Source organism: Chiroxiphia lanceolata, chromosome Z, assembly GCF_009829145.1.
Source record: "Chiroxiphia lanceolata isolate bChiLan1 chromosome Z, bChiLan1.pri, whole genome shotgun sequence".
NCBI classification, from domain to species: domain Eukaryota; kingdom Metazoa; phylum Chordata; class Aves; order Passeriformes; family Pipridae; genus Chiroxiphia; species Chiroxiphia lanceolata.
Genome location: NC_045671.1, coordinates 45668893 through 45691176, shown reverse-complemented (window position 1 = coordinate 45691176; position 22284 = coordinate 45668893). Strand labels below are relative to the sequence as shown.

Here is a 22284-nt window from a genome sequence, read left to right as displayed (position 1 = left end):
CCTGGCCGTCTGCCAGTTCTTAACCCAGCAGAGAGTGCCCCTGTCCAAGCCACGAGCTGCCAGCTTTTTCAGGAGAACGCTGTGGGAAATGATGTCGAAGACTTTACTGAAGTCCAGCAGACACATCCACAGCCTCCCTATCATCCACCAGGTGGGTCATCTGATCCTAAAAGGAAATCAGGTTGGTCAGACAGGACCTACCCCTCCTAAATCCATGCTGTCTGTAGCATGCCTGCATTGTCTGCAGATTTTGCACTGGATGGTTAGATAACTTAAAATATCACAGTCTCCTTGGCTTGTGCTCCTTTCCTCACCTCTTCGACTTCTCACACTGCTCTGATAATGCTGGTAGTGTGAAAGGGATATCACCATGTGGCTGTCCAAGTACTAGAGTTTCAGCTGCAGGTGTTGTGTCAGAGTATGTCAGGAGAAAGGGAGGCACTTTGACTGCTGATGTGTTAAAGTGATCCTTAGATGCTGCAAACACTTCTAGGGGCTTTGGCTGTCAGATCTAGACAAAATAAGGCTGGAGTTCAGCTGTGATGACTGGTAGTTCCAGTCTAATTAAATTACTGAGAAATGGAGAGCGATGAAAGCTATGGCTTGCAGTCCTAATTTCAATTACCCATGATTAGACATATGTGGAATGTTTCTGAATTTGAAATTCACATCTGTTCATTGACTCATGCTAATTTCATCTGGGTCTGAGAATCTGTCTTACGAAAACACTTGCTTGCCAGGTTAGCAAGCTGCTGAATCTGTGTTCTTCCAGAACACAGGTTGTTCCTATGGTTAGAAGCCATTAATTTTTGGATCTCAAGGCAGCGTGTTCCAGAGAGTATGGAAGAGTTTCTGGGTTCCATTCCCCTTATTTATGCAACAGACTCTACTCATGCCTCATACCCAATATGACAAATCATGGTTTTGTTGCACATGAAGGAAAAATGCAGTCTTATCTATTGTCAAAAACTTTAATATATTTATATGTTGCTATCTCTTCACACAGTATTTTACCATCCCTGAAAACGTTTCAGATTTTAGGATTAGTTGCACCTAAGGAAAGAAAAATCTCTATTCATACTGTAGTGTGACTTTTACTATGCTAGTTTGATGAGAAGTCGTTTGAATAGCTATTGTTTCAGGTCAAGAAGTCATATTTGGTATTGGCTATCAAAAGATGAAAAGGAGAAGGAGCAGTGGGCACATCACGGCCCCTATTTAAATTGAGAGTGAGAGAACATCTACAAAATTAAAGTGATTTCTTAACTATACTATTAATTTCTTAATGCCTTTCATCTTCAAGAGACTAGAAATATGAACTAATTGGTGTATCTTGAACGCTGCAAGACACAAGAAATCATTGCGACAGAGGAAAGTGAATAAAACATATGCAGTCTAATCCTCATGACTGAAAATTGCATTTTCACTAAAATCATTACGACTTTTGTGAACAATCTTTCCCCTTTATGAACAAAACAGCCATACAGAATCATGTGTTAGCTGTATTTTCAACCTTGATATATTTTATGCATGTATCCTCAAGTTTGTATAATCATGGTGTTATTCACAGAGACCCAGTAATTTTATACTTTGCCAACACAGAATGTGCACATATCGTCTTTGTGACCGAGCTCTGATTGTATTGAGAAGGAGAAAGTTTTTTTGGATGCGAAAGGTTTTTCTGACATTTTTGTGGTCAATTCTAAAATGTTTTTGCATAACAAAGTAGCACCAGAGATTTTGGTCATGCACATGAGATTGTAACTCACTTGTATTCACTCTGGGAAAATAATATGACTAATATTTTGGGTACAGAACTTTTTTATTTTGTCTCTGAAATGTCAGCATTATTACTGGTCCTTCTGGGATTAAATGCTAATATTGCTGGAATCCTTGAAGTTACCTTTGTATGTGGAAGGACTACATACTTGGCCTATAAAATCTTTATTTAAACATGTTGTACAGTATCAAATGATATCATTTTATTTTTATTGCTGGTTATCCTCCTAGGATAAAAACTCCTGGAGCACCTGATTCAAATTATATTCAGAATGCACTTTAATCTCAAGAAAGACATTTCCTTATTTAAAAGCTTACTCTTAACTTGATTGCGCACCGGACAGAGAAAACACAGAGCCAAGACTGTCTAAATACAAAGCATGTAAGTGTTTCATCAGAAAGATTTGCTATGATTCAGACATTAATTTTCTGATGAACATATTTTCCTGAACATTTTCAGGCTGTGAATTCACAGGATCAAGGTACTTTATAGTGGTTTTAAAGGTATGTCACCACCATGAGATGATCTCTATACGTCCTTGCGAACACAAGGAGAGCACAGTGTATGGATGGGTAGGAAGAACACCTTTTCAGACAGAAGTGTGCAGCTTCTACCCCTCTGCTCTGCTGCATTGTGTGGTGTGTCTGTCCAGGCATTCTGGGAGCAGTGGGTGGTATATAAGCTGGAGGGCATACTGAAAAATCTCCAGTCCATGTAGTAGGGGTTTTGAATTTGAACTGCCTCACTGGGTGAACAAAAAGCAAAAAGAAAGAAAGAAAGAAAAAACATCCCTGAAGTCAGATGTATCGTAATAAGCTGCTTGAAATGAGATCATGACAAAAACAATCTGGGCCACAATCCATCTACAGAATGCTATAAATAAATCATATAGGGTTTTTTCCAGCTTTCCATAGCTGGCTTCTCTGTCAACGCAATGTGTTTCTGTCAATATGGTTAAAAATGCATTCTTATTTATCAATAGCACCACATATAAATATTACCTCAAGAACATAATAATTTACAGTGCTGTGCTTTTGGATGTCGTCTCATAATTAGGAACACTGCTTCTAAATGAAGACACTAAATGTTATCTTTCTCTAATCTGAAAAGGTCTCTGTAAGGTACTCTGAGTGCCTAGTCTCTGGCAAGGATATTTAAAGACTTTAAGGTTCACTTGCTGGTTGGTAATGGTGTGTGTAAGCAGTTAGGCTTATCCGGTCGAGGGACAATGAAAACAGGCCATTTTGTGCACAACTGGGTAAAACAGATCTTTTGAGTACATGATTGGCCCATACTGACTGATCACATGCATAACTGGTAATGCTGAATTTATATAAGCAAACAACATGCAAAAATTTGTAACACATGTGGCATGTCCTATCTCCAGAGGACTTAAATCATGCCTCATTTCAGGAACATGGTGGCTTCATAAAGGAGACAAATTACAAACTCTCTCTGTGTTTCAGAGAGAGAGAGAAGGATCTTTTCTCTTCCCATTTATTCAAGTGTACTTTTTCATAACAAAAAGCAAGCCCTCTAGCATCATGTTTCCCTTCTTGTTCATGTCAAGTTAGTGAGGATGTCCTTGCCTATTTTTTAATTATGTTTCTCTCTAAGTTTAAAACATCAAGTGAGATGCCCATAAGGCATATTTTTCTTGGCCATAATTTAGAAATAGTAATTCAAGCTGTTAGCTTCAAAATGTCATGTAATGTTATAATCAGTCACTTTTTCTGTACGTAATATAATTGCTCTTTCTTGGAAGTAAATAGAATGTCGTATCCTGTCAATTTTACTTTCAAATAGCAATGACAAACTATTTACTGAATATTATAAATCTTTATGTAGGCCATTACCAGTCAGTCAGAATTAATTTTATTTACCTATCAATCCTTGAAATGATAAGTAGATGGAAGCATGCTTCTGTATGTTTGCATGTCAATCATACTTAGCATCATTCAGACCTATTTATTTTTGTGATGGGTTTATTAATATTGTTTTGCATGTACATCAACTCAATTAAGAAAGTTAATGAACGCACAACTTATTTCTACAATTTTCTTCAGGTATCAAACATTTTACTTTCTTTCAGGAAAGGTTTCTCCTAGCATCACTGTATCATTACAGCAGTGTCAGGACTTCTGTTATATTCCTTTTTTTCCCAGCATTTATATCAGCTGTAAATAATTCCTTCTGTGTAGAGAATTTGCATTTAAGTTCTCATCTGTTTTTTAGAAAGAAGAGTTTGTGTATGTGCATTTATGTGCTCCTTTTCTTATGCAGTCAAGGTGAGAAGTACAGTTAAATGTTTACTTTTCTATTTTTAATATTTTTAGAGTTCTTCCTGCATTTAACAAGATGACTCTGGACACAAACCAAACACACAAGAGCTTACTCTCTGCAATTAATTGGAAATCTGTTATTACCATAAGTGCCCTCCCTTTTATTTCTTTACCTTCACATAGGGGACCTGAGATAAATTTGTGAAAGGACTTACGCACCTAAGGCAGGAATTATCAATACCATAATTACTGATAGAAGATGTGGGTTTGCTGTTTCTAGTTGAAAAGGATTGGTCTCTTATTTCAGCTGGCTACTTCAAGCATGAGGTAATTAAATCAAAGGTTGAGAGCATTACCAGCTTCCATGGTAGGCACATAAAGAGATCGGCTTATACCCACTGTAAAACTCCAGCTCAGGTAGGTGTAGCACAGGGTCAAGTTCCTAAGCTTGAGAGAGATGAGTTTGTACCCCTCACCTCACTTTAGACCCAATCAAAGAAATAATGAAAGCTTCCTTTCTAATGCATAGATTGGTCTTTACAGTTGTGCTGTTTGTCCACTGTGGAGGGTCCTGGAAGCCCAACTGTGAATTTTGTATTCCATTTGGGGCTGGATGAAATAAGAGCTTCAGGCTTCAGCACTGCAACGCCTAAATCCTACGTTGAGACTAAACGAAGAGGTAAGTATCATGCTGACTTCTTTGAGCCCAAATGCAACATTTCCACAAAGATAATTTCTACATGACAAGAAAATAGTTCCTCTTAAAGCATTCAACATGCTGAGAAATCCCCTTATGTTTGGTTTAGGGTTAGCATACCGAGCTTCTCCTTGTCTGAGTTTGGGTCTCTGTGAAAATTTCCATGACACACTGTTTTTGAGTTGAGACCCTAGCCAGTCTTCTTAAAGCATTTTACAATGGTCAAAATAGATGTAAATTAGATCAGAAGGAAATCTGGCAGCAGTCCTATCCTTTTTTTATTATTATCTTAGATCTGAACCTTGAAACTCTTACATTAGGACAGTATATAATTTGCTTATCCACCAGCAGTCATTCCATTACTGCTACAGATCTCTTGAGGAACAGGAATGCCCAGACTACCACTGATTTCCATCATCCTCTTTTAATGGATGTGCCATCGTTGTCAGAGATAGCAAGAAGCAGCTCTGAGAACCTTGAATCAAGACCTGGATTCAAGATTCCATTTTAGACCACAAATACTACAGGACAGAGGCAAGTGAGAACTGAAGTGTCTGTTTTCAAGGGTTGAGAGGGGAGACAGGCAGGCTAAAAGCAGAGGTAATTGATGAATCCATATCAGTAAAAAAGATAATTACTGTCCTTGAACTGCACAATGTGAATGTGAACACACAGACCAAAGAACTGGAAGGTGACCTAATCAGAAATTATTTCTCCTTTAACACATAGGAAAGTACACAGCATATTTTCTATGTATGCGTTGCATGTACATGCGTATTATTGTGTATCAGTTCATGTATTTATATATATTTTCTGTGTGGAAGACTCACAGTAGAGAACTCCACAAAAGCATAAAGAATGTAACATTTAGCTTCACGGGTCAAAAGAGACAGGACTGAGATCACAGTTACATACATAAATGCCCTGGGTAAAGAGAGAAAATCTTTCAATATCTCCATTTTCATAGCAGATGGTAGAAAGCACTTAGACATGATGACTCTTCCCTAGACATGCTAGCATATGCTGTGGAATTGCCCTACAGAAAAGCCTTGCTCATTGTAAATCTTGCAGGAGCTATCACAAACAAAGCACATCAATTAACATTTGCTTATTATGTGACTGTGTGCATGTGGCAATTCTCTATTTTTATTTCATACATTAGGCCCATAATTTAGTCTGGATGACAGATATGCCAGATGAAAGTCTTGGTGCTTAAGTTCTGCTGTTTTCCTTTTATTTTTAAATAGGAATACTTACTTCTTTTCTATTTCTTTCTGCCTCCATTCTTTTTTTTTTCCTTGTATTTCATAGCTATCCAATGTTTTGAGGCTTTTTGCTAAACCCCTATCTATAGCAGTTATTTTGACATGATCTCAGAGTTTGAGGGATACAGTGCAAACCATGCAGGCAGCGGCCTGACTCTATATTGTAGCTCAGTGAACTTTGGCACAGGTTAGACTTTTAAAGCAGTTTCTACCATTATATCAACAACTCACAGGCATGCTTACCTGAGACTTGCACCTGCAAGAAGACGCATGTCTTAGGAAAGGCATAACCCAGATCAAAGACAATTAATGTATCCCAGAGGACTAGAGACTGCTTGTATACGTACAACAGAGACTGTACATCTGTAGAAGCAGCGGCTTCTGAGCAGAGGAATAGAAGGGACAACTGAGGTCATTAATTCCCGAAGTCCTAGTCAACTGTGCAAAAGATTGATATGAATCCATAGGACATATGGTCTGTGGACCCACGGTAGTGTCAGAGCAAACCTCGTGGGCCAGCAGAACATGCATTTACAAGAACAGTATTATAAGGAGAGAACTCTAGTGCTATTTCTTGAAATACTGAAAATTTGTGGTATGCTTAAATAAAAGTCACGTTTTGTGTCTGCAAAGAATTGTTATTTCAGTAAGGAAATGGATAGGACACTGCCCTATCCATTGCAACATTGCTGATTTCATTTCCTTCCTCAACGGAATATTCGTTGCAGCACTCCTTCTGTGTTTCCGGTACGTGCAACCAGCACGCTGCGCATCCCCTTTGGGACTTCATTTGCACTGCTACCTTAGTCTCTCCTTCTGAGAACTGGTGGTGAAAAAAAAAGCAGTAAATGTTGCATCAAGCCCAATACTTCACCATAAAAATTGCATCTGCATGCAGCAGCTGAACAATAAAAAGTGCTTACTTACCATTGTGGTTTGAAATTTTCTGCCAGATATTTTCTACCAACAAAAAAAGTTTACGGGGTAAGTGATTTGGTCACATGTTTACATTTCAGGCGTGTCTGCTGCAAAAATCAAGTGTGATACTCAGAAATACAATTGCTATGTGATAAATATACAATGATCTTTGTGCTGCCCTGGATCTCTGTGGTCCATTCCTCTGAGACCCTTCTTGCAAGTAACATATTTCTTAATCCTTAGCAATGCTTTCTGCAAGGAAAAGCTGAATGTGAGAGAGGGTTGTTTCATACAATGCACAGCAGTTCAAGGGGGAAAAATTGGATCCAATGATCTTACTCTAAATTTCCTCTAAGGGGGTGACTGAATGTTGATGACATCACAACTTCTGCATTGAGCATGTGACTAAGAGCTTTGAATAGTGCGATAGAACTAAACATTGTTTTAAGCTCACAGAAAGCATGTACTTCTGTGTGTCATTTTTTCTTCAGCTACTATTCTGAGAACCTACAGAGGAACAAGAATTTGCCAATGCAGTCTTACTGGTAAGAAAGAATTTTAAAAGACAGTTGATGTAGATGATAGGGAGAAGGACCTGATTTTTGATTTCCTTTCCTTTATAGATTTCTCTCATGCTTCCCATTTCCTTGCCATTGGTGAATGTTATTTCTGTCAATAATTTACTTTAAAACAAACAACAAACAAAACCCCACTCGCCCAAACAAAAAAAACCAAAACAGTCAACCAACCAACCAACCAAAAAAAACCAAAAACCAAACGAAACAAAATAAACCCCCAGAACTAGAAGGCAGACTGGAGAAGGAAACAGCCAGACAAGACTGAAGCCTGGAGTTTCTTTGAAAAAGGATTCTCTCTTTACATTAATCGGAGAAAGCTAGAATTCTCTGTTAACTGAGCTTAACATCTACTTCATTTGACTAATTGGTTAATTCCTTTGCAGTTCCTACTCATTTCCAGCTTTGGAAATACTGTCTTTCAGTCAGGGATTAATTTTGCTGACTATAGAAACTGAATCCACTTTTCTGAGCTGTCTGATGTGCAAGCACATTTTCAGAGGCTGAGAGGAAAAGAGACATTAAAATATTACAAACCTCCATGCTGAGCACAGGTTTGGGAACCTGGGGGATGCAGACAGTGCCCTAAGTCAAGCACCGAAAAAGGAAAGGAAAAAATATTCTTACCATATATATGAATAACACAAATATATTTCACTGTTTGCTTGCATGTGTATTTTGAATTTCACTAGTGCCAGACATTGGATTCAATATATTAGCCTATGGAGAAAGAAATTACAATGGTGAGCATTATTGCCTTCACAGAAAGAGATGTGCCTCCTAGGTAGCCTAAGGGTTTTGGGTTGTCGGAAATCCACAGGCCATCAAAGCGGAGGTGCATCTATGGTTCCATTGGCTTTCCACAGCAGTCACAATATCCTTGAAAGATAGCCTTGGGAGCCAGTCACACAGAACCCAACATGACTCCAAAGCATTTTACCATCCTTGAGAATAGCTTCAATCAGATCTCTTAATGAACTGAATGCATTCATTCTGTCTATATACTGACTGTTTTTAAGACTTGTACATTTCAGGATATGAAAAAATCTGTCATGGTAGGTTTAAAAATTACTTTTTATAAGCCTTAAGAAGTGCTTATCTCGCACACACAAAAAAATGGTTTCTCTATCCTTCAGAAAGTGGTGGAATGCTTGTTCTTCTTCTACTCATACTGCCTATGAGCTGCCTCTAGCTAGTTATTTCAGCACCACTAATGATTCAGAACCAGGAGAGGAACAGAGAATAATCCAGGGGCAGAAGTATCAAAACTACAGAATGTGTCAAGGTCTTATAGTGAATGGACTATGAACCAGATCAGAAAAAAAATAGCTTTCCATTAAGGTAAACTTAAAGGTATGTGATGAATCTAAGATCCCTATAGGAGCTGTATCCAGCTTTCAGGAAGCATTTTGCTATGTGAAAAACACCCAAGAGAAAAATCTTTTGGCACCAATACAGGTAGAGATGGGAGAAAAACAGACACTCTCTCTTCTCTATACAAGCCTGGCTCAAATACCTTAATGACAATGTTATCGTCATTTGCACTGTGGGATCAAATTCTTAGATCCTAACTTTATACAAAATTCTGTTGAGGATGAATAGCTGGCAAATATTATAGGAATCAGCATCTTAATAAAACATCCCAGACAATGTCAAAGAGCTTCTTTCCATTACAGTCTACTGACCAAATTAGTAATATAGGGTATCTAGGAATGAAGTCTCCCATGGGACAGAGTAGGACAGTATAAGATTCTGCTGGGCATGTGCATGTACATTCCTCCTGTTGTACTTGAAACACTTCTTTCCCGTACAGAGAACTTTCTGCAAGTCTGAAAGAAAGGGGAGGTGATAAACAAACCCAGTTCCTTCCTGTGTGTCTAAAAACACTGCACAAGACTTACTGGCGGGGTCTTGAAAACTCACCTGTTCTCAGAAACAGTTTCATTGCATTCTCAAACAAAAGAAAAATAGTACACTTTTTACACTTGGCATATATCATAAAGAGAGGAACAATTCATACAATCTTTCAAAACTGAAGCAAAGTTCAGGAACGCCTGTGGTGTTGCTCTGAATATAGAGTTTTTCTGAATTCCAAATGATATTACTCTATTGACAGTAAAACCCACAGGTTTTGCCTTCTTTTTCAATCTAGTATCAGTGACTTCTGTGGTTTAGAATCTACCTGCATTTTTATGAGAATGGAATTTACTAATATTTAAGGACATGAAAAAAAAACTTTCAGGACAAAGCCTGGAGGGAAAATTGCCCTCCTAAATATACACCAGACAGACACATGAAACAAAACAGGCATTAATCTGCAGTACAGGTCAGCAAGTGCAATACTTACTGTTGCCCTGCCCTGATCTGTAGGCGGGCTGGACAGTCTAGTTCTCTTTTGATAGCATAGCCCAAGATGGTCTTTCCACTAATCCACCGTTGTTTATATTTGTGCCAACGCTAATCTACCTTTTTTCTAAAACATTAAAAGTCAGAATTCTAAAAGCAGCAGTCAGTGGCTCCCCTGACTTGTTTTCTTAAAAATTACTCCTATATTTACATTGCCTTTTAGGCATAGCAGAGTAATACTCCTTTCCCAAGATGTCACACTGCAAGGAAGTAGAGCTGGGACTGCAAATCACTACTGTGTCATCGTTTAGAGATCTAGCTTTTCTGTAATATGAATTGATCCACTATTTTCTCCACCTTTCCCCTCTTTTTGGACCTCTGTTTTCCATTGGGATGAGTTCAATCTACTGCATGCAGACACATTTTGGTGAGAGAAGCAGCTGTTAATTCTAGGTCTGAATTAAATGAATAGAAGTGTTTGTTACTCATCTTTAGGAAGCAAGTGAAGTCATATAGCTTTGCCTATAGCATGATTGTAGGCTTAACATATATCTGAACAATAACTGTTTTACATATATCTGAGAACAATAACTGTTTTACAGTCTAAAAAGCTGCAGGAAGAGTAAGAGACCAGCTTCAGCTTTTGTTCCTGCTACCAGCATTGGGCATAAACCCAGATTTAGATGACAGATCCTGCTTGTGCAGCAGAATGACTCTGTGGTTGCTTCCGCAGGTGTGTAGGGGCCAGGGGGCATGCATAGGCTGCGCAGTGCTCCTTACAGCTTAGTGGTACTGTGCATCCTCAAGTACCATCTTCTAGGTGCTGAATGCATGTGAAATAGTTCTTGATTATGCATCAAGCACAGTCCTTAGTTCTCATCATTCCAGGATATACTATCATGAAAGACCATCATTCACCAGTGTTGAACTAGCCCTTGGCATTTGCAGCTTCTCTTGCTCCTCCTAAATTAGCTCTGCCATTCTGGGAAAGAATTTTCTGTCTCTGGGGACATTTCTCTGGAAATGTTCTGCTCATTGCCAAGCAGCAGCCAAGAATCAAATATTAAGAAAGAAACAGAGAAAAAGTGGAAAGCATTACTATGGACAAGCTTGAGAACTGGGCCCATGGGAATATCATGAGGTTTAACAAGACCAAGTGCAAGGAGCTGCACCTGGGTTGGGGCAACCCCCGGTATCAACACGGGCTGGGGGATGAACAGACCAAGAGAGCCCTGCTGCTGAGAAGACTTGGGGGAAGTGGTGGGTGAGAGGCTGGACATGAACCATCAACGTGCACTTGCAGCCCAGAAAGCCAGTGTGTTCTGGGCTGCATCCAAAACAGTGTGGGCAGAAGGTGAGGGATGGGATTCTGCCCTCTGCTCTGCTCTGTGTGAGACCCACCTGCTGTGCTGCATCCACTCTGGGGTCCTAGCACAGGAAGGATGGGGACCTGTTGGATCGAGTCCAAAGGAGAGTCACTGAATTGATTAGAAGGATGGAGTACCTCTCCTACAAGGAAGGCTGAGAGAATTGGAATTGCTCAGCCTGGAGAGGAAAGGCTGTGGGGTGACCTAATCGTGGCCTTCCAGTAGCAGAAGGGAGCCCAAGAAAAGAGAGAGGGACTTTTGCAAGAGGATGTGACAGGACAAGGGGAATGGCTTCACAAATGAAGAGAACAGATTTAGATCAGATATTGGGAAGAAATTATTTACTGTGAGCGTGGTGAGGGACTCGCACAGGCTGCCCAGAGAGGTTGTGGATGCTCCATCCCTACAGTTGTTCAAGGCAGGTTGGATTTAGCTCTGAGCAGCCTGGTGTGGTGGAAGATGTCCCTGTACATGGCGGGACAGTTGGAACTAGATGATCTTTACGGTCCTTCCAACCCAAACCATTCCATGATTCTACGACTTTATGCTACAAGAAATATACAATGTACCTACATGCTGAATATTTAGTGTCACTTTGGTAACCCTTGTTTCAAAATCAGAAAATTATGATAAAACTACAGAGTATTAAAAAAGAGAAAAGAAAAGAAGAAAAGAAAAGAAAAGAAAGAAAAGAAAGAAAAGAAAAAAAGAAAAGAAAAAGAAAAGAAAAGAAAAGAAAAGAAAAGAAAGAAAGAAAAGAAAAGAAAAGAAAGAAAAAAAGAAAAGAAAAGAAAAGAAAAGAAAAGAAAAAAGCAAGAAAAGAAAAAAAAAGAAAAAAAGAAAAGAAAAAAAAGAAAAAGAAAAAGAAAAGAAAAGAAAAGAAAAGAAAAGAAAAGAAAAGAAAAGAAAAGAAGAAAGAAAGAAAGAAAAGAAAAGAGAGAAAAGAGGGAAAAACAGATCACGTGGAACAGATTTGTATAGGGGACATGTTGGCTAAGACACTTCAACCTAGGTAGGGAAACAAGATATATAAGGGAGGGTCTATAAAATCTTGAATAATTTGAGAAGTGTGAATAAGAAGTGATCATTCACTATTTATATAATACAGAGCTGAGGGTCACCAATCAATCAGAAGTTTAAAACACTCAGTGGAAATACTTTATCACTTAAAGCAAATTATGGAATAAGTTCTGTGGAGTGTTGGGGAGGCAATAGAGGGTAAATGGATTCAAAAATAGATAGACAAATTTATAGAGGAAAGCTCACTAAACATCATCATCTGGTTGCCTACTCAAAGGTCCTTAAGCCAGTGACTGCTCTAGGAGAGAAGGAGATATTGAGGATCTATCTTCTGCTTCCTTATTCTTTTAAGATACTCAGTCTCCTTTTATAGTTACAGGCTGTCAGAAAATGAGCTGGATGGTCTGAGGACAAGTTTTATGAACAATTGTCAAACAAAAGAGAAATTCTTTCTTTTATACTGCATGCTGAAGCTCTCTGTCCTTTTTCCCTCTTGGTTAAACGCATCAGACATGCTTATCTAATTTCCTAGGTAATAGAATGGGTACTGCATCTAAGACAAAATCTATCTTCTCATTGGTATTTCTTTGAAAAGTTTATTTTCCTTAACGTATCTCTCTTCATTTCATTCAAAAGCACATTCATTTAAGTACATTTATAAAAATAAATTTAAGTATATAAGTTCTAGCAATACTTCCTATTTTTTTTCAAATTTTATTTTGTGGAAAAAAAGGGAGAAAGCTATCTGCCTGTAGCTTTCAGTTATCACTCTATTGTTTTTTATTGCTCTATTGTTTTTTTTCTGTTTGATTATTACCATGCTGCGATAGATATCCAAATATATCTCCATTAAGTTAAATGCAAGTGTTGTCATAGAGACATTTACAGAAGTTTTTCCTCCTCTACACCTAATCAGATTCCCAATTTACTCACCTAAATGAATCAAAACAGTTAATTCAAGTGGACGAAGGCAAACAGTAATTATTTGTACCCCACATGAAGAGGAAAAAACTTGTTTGGTCTGAGAAGTGTGGTGATACAGAAATTCTGAATGTTGTTCCATTTCTATATTTTACCTGAGTTCAACCTTCTGTAACAGAAAGTGTTTGAAATTCCCTCATTAGGATCATACAAGTGCTGTGTCCAGCCCTTGGTTTCCTAGTTTAAAGAGAGCAAAAGCCCCAAAGCAATTAAGGAATGGAGCATCTCTACCATAAAGACAAGCTGAGAGAGCTGGGATTGTTCAGCCTGGAGACGAGAAGGCTCACAGGGGACCTCATCAATGTGTGAAAATACCTGAAGGGGAGTGTAGAGGAGATGGCTCCATGTTCTTTTCAGTGGCGCCCAGTGACAGGACAAGACACAATAGTCATGAACTGTACAGGCAGAGGAAGCTCTATCTGAACACCATCAAAAGATTTTCACTGTGAGTGTGGCACAAGTTGCCCAGCTGGGCAGTGTAGTCTCCCTTAAAAGACATCTTTTAAGAGAGAGAGATGACTTTTTAACATTGTTAGTCTGTGTTTTGTTGCTTTCCATGTGGGGGGTGGGTGGTGGGGGAAGGACCATAAATACCCAGAGTTGCAGTATTCCCTCGACTTCTCTGTAACGTGATGCACCAGTAGAGGAAATGCATATGAACAATAAGGACTGCTTACCTCCATAAAAGATGGATAGTTGGACTTTTTATCCCTTATTTTCTTAGATTGATCCTTGTAACTCCGTGGATTCTATCCATCCAGATCTCATCCTTTTCCTTAACATACTGCTAGTTTCTGTTCAAATTTTAGATGATTGTTACATGAATTTTTGCAAATATGCAGTTTCCTTGTACTGAAATGAAGAAGTTCATGTTAAAAGTTTTTGAGGACAATTTTTTGTTACTGGCCTGTGACATGGTAGACCTGAGGTCAAATCCTTGCTCTGCTTAATTTGAAATTTTCCAGAGTAAAAAACCTTGAGGCAGGGAGTTAAGCCTGACATCTTAGGTTAGAATCCTAACCATCAAACTATAAAGTGTGACAGTCTTAGAGTGCTCTCTTGTAGGATTTCATTTTCATAAAGAAGCTCAGAAAATATTTTTTTTAATCCACCAAATAATAAATACAAATTTTGAGCTGACAAAGATTACCACAAATGGGACTCGTCTTCTAGTCAACTTAATTTTAGTATTAAGAATTTCCTTTTTAAACACTTACTTCTATAGCATTTTTTAGCTTTCATTTACTCATTAATCTTTGAGAAAATGAATGATCTGTGATTTAAGCATTTAACTGGGACTCAAGAGCTTGCAAGAATTTCCTGATTTTCACAAAACTTCCTTTGTGCCCTTCTCGGATCACATCGCTGATCTCTGTGAGCCTCTGCTCCCTCACCTGTAAAATAAGATATGAGACTTCGTTCTGTCTTTCTTTTGTTGTGAAAGGGCATGAAATTATTCTTGTTCTTTACTCAGTGCTGGTAAAGCCTGGTTAGAGTGTGTGTCAGATTCAGACAACTGCACTTCAAGAAAAATTGAGCCAATTGGAAAATGTTTCATGAAAAGTGGAAAGAATTATCAGAGATAAAAAACAAGAAGAAGCCCAGAAGAAATTGTTCTCCCTGCTCTATGGCGGACATGATAAGAAATAACTATTTTAGGTTTCTGATAGATTTCTATTAGGCGTTAAGGATTATGTTATGTGTTACCTGTTGAGGACCTAATATAGTAAGGCCTGGGAAAATTTCTCAAAGAAAGCTGTACAGCTAGGGTGTTTAAAAATCCTCTAGGTTAGCATCTGCTTGTAATTATTACTATTACATGCCTCTCATAATCGTACTAATACATGCCAGGTAGTGTTACCAGCTAATACAGGTACATGGAAATACTTCTCCATCTCCTACTTTAGTATCCGTAGTCTGTAATGGTAGCTAAATAAGGACTTGCCTGTAAATATCCCTAGGAAGTACTGAAGAAAGCATGGTGAGCTCATGAAATGGAATCATGCATTCTCAGCTGTCCTCAAGATGATATTAGCATAAACTGTAATACCAAGACAATATGTTTGCAATGTTCCCAAAATGTGTTAGCAGAAAGGTAAATAATTCTCACTTGGTTGGGTCAGAGTTTTCTTTTCCCCTCATATGAAACTGGCAGGTATTTCAGAGATTCTTAGCTGGTTTTTCCCAAGACTTACAACTTTGAGCTGTACTTGCAGAGAAGGCCAGGAAATGCGTATTTCTTTGTAATATGCACAGTCTTCAGGGTCATTTAGATGAAAAACTGTCCCTGTGCTCATTTATTATTCTTTTATCCCAGGAAAGAACTTAACCCTCCTTCTTACAAAAAAGAAGCCGCTTTTAAAGATGGTAATAACTCCTGGGCCTGACCTTTATGGTTTCCATTACCTAAATACACAGTTAATAACTTATTTCATACATAGCTAAACCTAAGAATTTATTATACTGTGAAACACAACACCCCTTTCCAATGAACTGATACATACTGGAATTCTGTAGGAAAATTCGCATGTATAAACCTGATGTTCCTCACTCACACATATATACATATGCATGTTTTCTCTCTCTGGACTTGTACTCTTGCCAGCAACAGAGACACTCTGTTAGAATGGGCATTCCAAAGAACTCTGCAGGGAAGGTGATACACAACCCCAACAGTATTGTGGTCAGCAGAGGTTCAACATGGATTTCCAGGACAGTTATGTAGGGTTTAGGAAAACCCTTTATGTGTGTGAATTTTCTTTCTGAGCAGCATTTGTATAACAGTTTTTTACTCCTCTTTATCCACCTGCCATTATGAATATCAACAGAACACAAAGACATCAGCAGTTAATTGCTTGGCAGTAAGAAGGTAAGACAAACTTCATTAATTAGTGTTATTCTTGAATAATATAACACGGTCCTCTATTAAAAATGCAACTGAATTACCTGGGGATTTTCAATCCAGAGCAGTGCCTCCTACAAAGCAAATATAAAATAAGTCACCTAAGCTGTAAGCATTTTACACCAATCATCACACAGAATGGTGCTTTCTTAATAAAAATCAAACGAGCTAATGGTACATATAGCACTAACCACTGTCCTTGCCAGTCATGACTCAGACGACATTCCTTTAGTTGAAACTACCTCAACTCTTCCTTTAAAACAATTGCACTCAATAGGTGAATTGCAGCCAGTGTTCCAAAGGGGTGATCTCGGCTCTGAGCCTATCTCACTCATTGTTAACAGCACAGAGAAGTTTGCTGTCTTTTTGCACACGATTCTCTTCCGTAAAGCTTCCCATACTGCATGTCCTATCCTTCTCAGCTCACATCTGCTCTGAGTGCATAGAAAATTGTGATTGAATTGTAAACTAGTCCAAAGTGAATAACTCAGAATAGCTCCTTACCTGCAAATAATTACAATTTACTGCATAAAACATGTGACAATTTGCTATCAACTGAATACATTTCAAAGAATAACAAAGAACATAGAAACCTTTAATAAATGAAAGCTTTTTTATAATACCAGAAAAATGTTTTTTCAGATCTTTGTGGGCAGAATTGAAAAAGTCTTCGGCTTAGTGATTTGAGACTTCCTACAGAGGGTATTTAATTTTGAAACAGAAGAATCAATCTCGCAGCTTGTGAATTTTGTTGGCGTAATCTATTGAAAATTAGTTTGTCCAAGAAAACTGTGTTATGCATGTGTGGAACAGAGGAGAAAATGCTCAGAGGGAGGTTAGATGATACTTATGCCTGCTGTTAATGGAAATCAGTCTCCATTCCAGTTCCTAGGCTCACAGAAATATTCTTTTAAAATTATCTCAGTTAAGTGTTCCTGAGCTGTTATGGGGAAAAAAATCCCAAACATTCCTCTATTTGAAACACAGAGGGAAATCAGGTGAATTTAAGAGCACTGCTATATCAAAGGCATCTAAAAAGTTATAGTAGAGCAGTCATCCTTAAACACCTTTTCACGCTTCCTTACAAAACCGTGGACTAATGGAGTTTTATAAGGTTCCCTTCAAACTGCTAAAGAGAGTGTTTCACATATGAACATGGACCTGTTAGTCCTCTACCATCCTGAACCTGCACCATGCAAAAATGTCTTCTGAAAGATACTCAGCATTTGTTAACTACTACTGAAAGCATCCTGACAATGGCTGACTTGGTGAGTTATAAGAGGGAACACAAGACCCTCCTGGGTAACTGGATTAGACAGCTAGTAGTGGAGGCCACTGCATAATCATATTGATTAAAAAAAAAAGGGACTAGAGTATTTTTTTGGTCTTTGCATATGAAATACTCAGAGATATAAATTTAGAAAGTATTGGTGCTTGTTCAAATTTAGAGGAACTTGAACCGACACATCCTGTTTAAATATAAAACATGCATAGCTTAAAGCTAATGGAAATAAACATCCATATGTAATCTTTTGCATATCAGCCCAGCAAACTAATTTATCCATGTAAAAGAAATTGAATCATAAGAAAAAACATAATATTGAGCCTAGTATAATCTTAACCAGTTTTTACTGCAGACCTTTAAAAACAGGCCCACAACTAAAAATACTAGAAGTGTTTGACAGAGGTATAAACACTTGCAGTTTGTTATTTTGTTCCTTCAATCATTAAATTCTCAACTAAATACACAGATAACAGAGTGGCAAAGAGAAGAAACAGAGAAAAAATCCAGAATGACAGATAATCATAGGCAGGGTTCACAAAACAGTCATTGGAAGATTAATTAGTTGAGAACAAGATGTCACACAAAGCATAAGAATGAGCAACGTATGACATGACTTGCACACAATCCATTCTACTTTCTACAAGATTATATATATAAAATATGCTGCAAGACATTTTCCAGCTTTAAATAATCTATTATCGTGTCAAAGGTAACAGACAAAAAGAGCTGCTCAGAAAAACACACACATTTGGCAACAGAGAGAACAATAAATGTATTTATAAAAAGTGTTCGTTTTTGGTTGTTTTTTTTTTTTTTCTAAGTAAAGACACCTTTGATGAAACTCAGCAAAGAGGCATAAGAAGTTCTTTCCAGATGGCAGGAACTGCAAAGGACGCTGTCTGTGCACTGTGTTATACTTCAGGAGGGAAAAGAAAGGACATGGAGCACAGAATCCGAGGAGGGAGTAGAGCAAAGATTAGGAGATAACATGGTCTATTAAGAGTTTGAATCAACTCCGTGAAGGTTTCAAATTCCGGGAGGAAACCCGATACTCAATCTCAATGGAAACTGATGGTTGCAGTGCGGTGAGAACTGGGGAGGGAGGTTTCAGACAAACTGTGATAGACTGGACAAAATACATCTTTCAAAGTTGCTATTGCGAGGTGGGGCAGGAAGGGGGGGGCACAGAGCTTGGCTTACTAAAGTAACAAACATTAGAAGTTTGCTAATAATATTGAAACTCCATGCATTTCTTTTGTTATTTTACTAACTTGTAGGAAAAATCCTTGCTTTCAATTTGAGAAAATGGCAAAAATACCTGTAGGACAAGGAAAAATGCAGCAAGAGGTTCTTTATTGCAGTGCTGGGTGCAATCCTAAGCCACATGGGCCTAGAAGCACACCACCGTTTGTATAAAGTGCCTTTTTGTATTCTCTTGGTTACATAAGCTGTTACATACTCAGTGAGTGCTAGGTTTTTTACCTTAAGAGGTAATTTCTTGGACTCAGGAAGGGGCACTGCCCTCCCTCTTGATTGATTCGTGATGTATCCCGCCTGTACATTGCACAGAGGGGTCTCTCTGCACACTATGGGTGACCATGAAGTAGAGGGTACATTTTTATTTTTATACTTTCCCCTATTCCTGGCAGCAAAGGTTCCCTGGTGTCAGGCCCAGACAGGACCTTCCACCTTACAGCTTTCACAATACACCTAAAAAAACCCTTTGGAATTAAATGAAAAAAGAAAATCCCACCCCCTTCTGTTTTCCACCAAATTAATTTGCTTATAATAAAACCAGATTATTTATTTCTCATAACTACAACTGTTTACATCCTGTTATGAACACAGAAAAGGTTTGCTTTCTTGGCTCGGAAAAAGCTGGGGTGCTGCTTTGACAGAAGAGTAAATACAGCCAGTTAGACCTATGGCTAAAAAGAAAGAGATGTAAAATTAAGCATGTGTCACTGTATTTATTATACAGTCTAATTAATTCAGTGATTTGCAAAGCTTACATCTTGGTGAAGATCACCAGTACACTGTTTTCATAAAAATACAAAACAGTTTTTTCACAGAAACTTTCTCTTTTCACCACCCTAAGTATTGTAAATAAATAACAATATATTAGAACCGTTATAGAAAAGCCATAAATCTGATGTGACCCTGCTGAAAATCTATTAGAGTGACTGCAAATAACAAAAAGGTTCGGTCAAATGTGTTCTAGCAAGTCACAATTTCCTTTTAAAAGCCATGATGATTCAATAAGAGAGCCATATGGCTCTCCTCTCGTTTATCTAAACTAAGCTACAGACTTCTTGAAGAATATTTGTGAAGAGAATCTATCACACTAAAATGTCACACAGCTAATTCATCCCCCCCATCTGTTTATAAAGACAGATGGCAATATGTTGGTTTGTCATAAAAAGTGGACTGCAAGTGCAATAACCATGTCTAGACACTCACTTGAAAACCTGCTGTTCCAGAACTACTCACCCAGATGCCCCACAGAATCACAAAGCACTCAGGTGACTCACAGCAGGTGACCTGGTGGCAGCTGTCAAAAACTATTTCTAAATGTATTGAAAGGAATATGGCCCCAGACATCTCAGAAAGTGGTATCCCTGCAAAGATATAAAAAGCATAGCATCAGAAGTCCTTACTGGGTAGTACTGGGAGAGAGGAGTAGGGGAAGTAGACAGGAAAATCTTATTTAATATGCTCCAAACCCAGGAATTGAGAGATTAATTTCAGTTTATAACTTCCTCATATCAGAGAGCCCAAACAATTCCTACATAAAGTCATTTTTAAATGAGAACCAGTCTTCTATCTTAACTGTAGTACCACAGATTATGAGTTCTCCTTATACATAAGGCGGAATCTGAGATAAAAAATGGCATTTGACTCTCTGTCTCCATCACTGTCCTGAAATGTATTTTCAGATGGAATTTAAATGCACATGTACCTCATTTAAAGTATTGTAGTCACATTTTACTTAACAGTATAGGAACTCAGTAAGAACATATAAATTCTTGCCTCTCTCGAGCAAGTAATTTGCTGTCACCATATGTAAATGCCTCATGAAGAATGAAAGACAGAAAAGCTCCTAGCATGATACTTTGTACTGCTGAGGGCCTTCAAAATACTTGTCACAAATGAAAGTGTAATTTTATATATCCACATTCGAAAAATGTAACTCATTTTCATAACCAGAAGCCTTACAATCTACACTCTACCATGCAAAGTATCAATAAATCATGAAATAGACCCAATGTATTCTGTACTTCATTAGGTAAATACTCTGCTCTGTTACCCCTTTGTCCTTTCAGAACATAAGTTCTCAATGAAAGCACTTTGATTTTCCATACCTGTGTAGCATTTTACATAACATTAATGCTTTGCTCTTCAGCAACTGTGCATTGCTTCAAAAAGGAGAAGTGCTGTCACCTGAAGTTAGAAAGTCTGAAAATCCTATCAGTGGTGGAATACAAGTGCTCTGGAGCTGGGGAGTGAACCAAAATCAGCTGAGGTTCCTCGTGTTGGTGCTTCCACGAAGGGTGCTCTGCAAGTCTGTGTAAGGCATGGACTCCTGACAAACCCTTGCAGACTCCTGGTAGAACCACTTATGGCAGCAGGACTCTGCCCAATGCAGAAGTCCTTAAGGCTCCTTATATCTGAGCCAAACATGCTTTATTCATCTCAAGGGATACAATAAAATACCCCAATACTGCATTTCATGAAGAAATAGAGTAATACTCAAATTTAAATGAAAATATTGCTGAAACCATTGCTTTTCAAGCAAAATTCTTCATATTCTAACCTCTATTCAAGCTTCTATGGTCCAGATACAAATGTGGGTGCAGAAAACAGAAACAGTCGCACAGAAAATTACCTCACTGGATTGTGTTTGTTTATACTCTAAATTCATTTTCACTGAGATATGTTATTTCAATTAAAAACAGTATCTGTGTGTATGCTTGTTTAGCCTTAGCTGTGGAGTTAGTTCTGTGACAGCAGTGTACTTCACAGCGTTATAAAAAAATTAATTCAGTTATTAAATAAAACCTTGGTTTTCAGCTCTGTTTTGTTTCAAAAATAGAATATCTATGCTGTAATCATAAAACAAAAACTTATTAGGATGAATATCAATCTGCTTTCTGCAACAAGAAAAGAAGACGGAGTGGCTGAATTTTGGCATGTAATCTCACATTGGGTAACAAAGGTTAAAAACAAAAGCGTTGCTTTATCACAATTATTCCTCCATATTAGCTTTCCTTGAAGGATTAAAGAGTGAAGGAATATGTAATACCGAAAGCTGGTACTCACAATTCTTTTAACCTTCAGAATCAATGTGACATTCTGCCAAATGTGCAACATTTTCCTTTGACTGTGAGATTTTATCTTCTGAAAAAATTCCTGTATAGAACTTCAGGTGTAAATTCAGATAACCATCTTTTGGACTATGATTTAATAACCAGCCCACTGGAGTTCTGCAATTATTATGTTTAATGAAAAGGTGATGATGGATGTTAGACCTGTCCTCCTCAGTTATTCTGTTAGAAGCTGGTTTCTACAAATAAGGTGTCCTAAACTTTTGGATTAACCTCCAGTAGCAGAAGTTATGTAGATAATTTTCAAAAGGGTTAATAACAGCCTATCATTCTCTGTTGGGAGGAGCATAACTTAAAACTTTGCATCAATAGCAGGATATTGGTATTTTTTGCACCTTTGAGCCTTGTTAGTGTGTCAGACACTGTACAAACATAGCACAACTTTATCAGAAGTTGTCAATTATGTTTGAGGTCCTTGAAGATTTTATTCTGATGAGTAACCTTGAGGCAGCCAAAAATACAAGGGTGGAAGGCAACCTGT

The 22284-nt window shown here is 38.0% G+C and overlaps 1 long non-coding RNA gene across 1 annotated transcript; it reads left to right on the top strand.

Moving 5' to 3' along the window:
• Positions 1-4488: 4488 nt before the first annotated feature.
• LOC116781132 lies at positions 4489-21673 on the top strand. Its single transcript, XR_004354773.1, has 3 exons — positions 4489-4500; positions 11215-11217; positions 20822-21673. It is a non-coding gene; the product is annotated as an uncharacterized LOC116781132 (long non-coding RNA).
• The last annotated feature ends 611 nt before the right edge of the window (positions 21674-22284 follow it).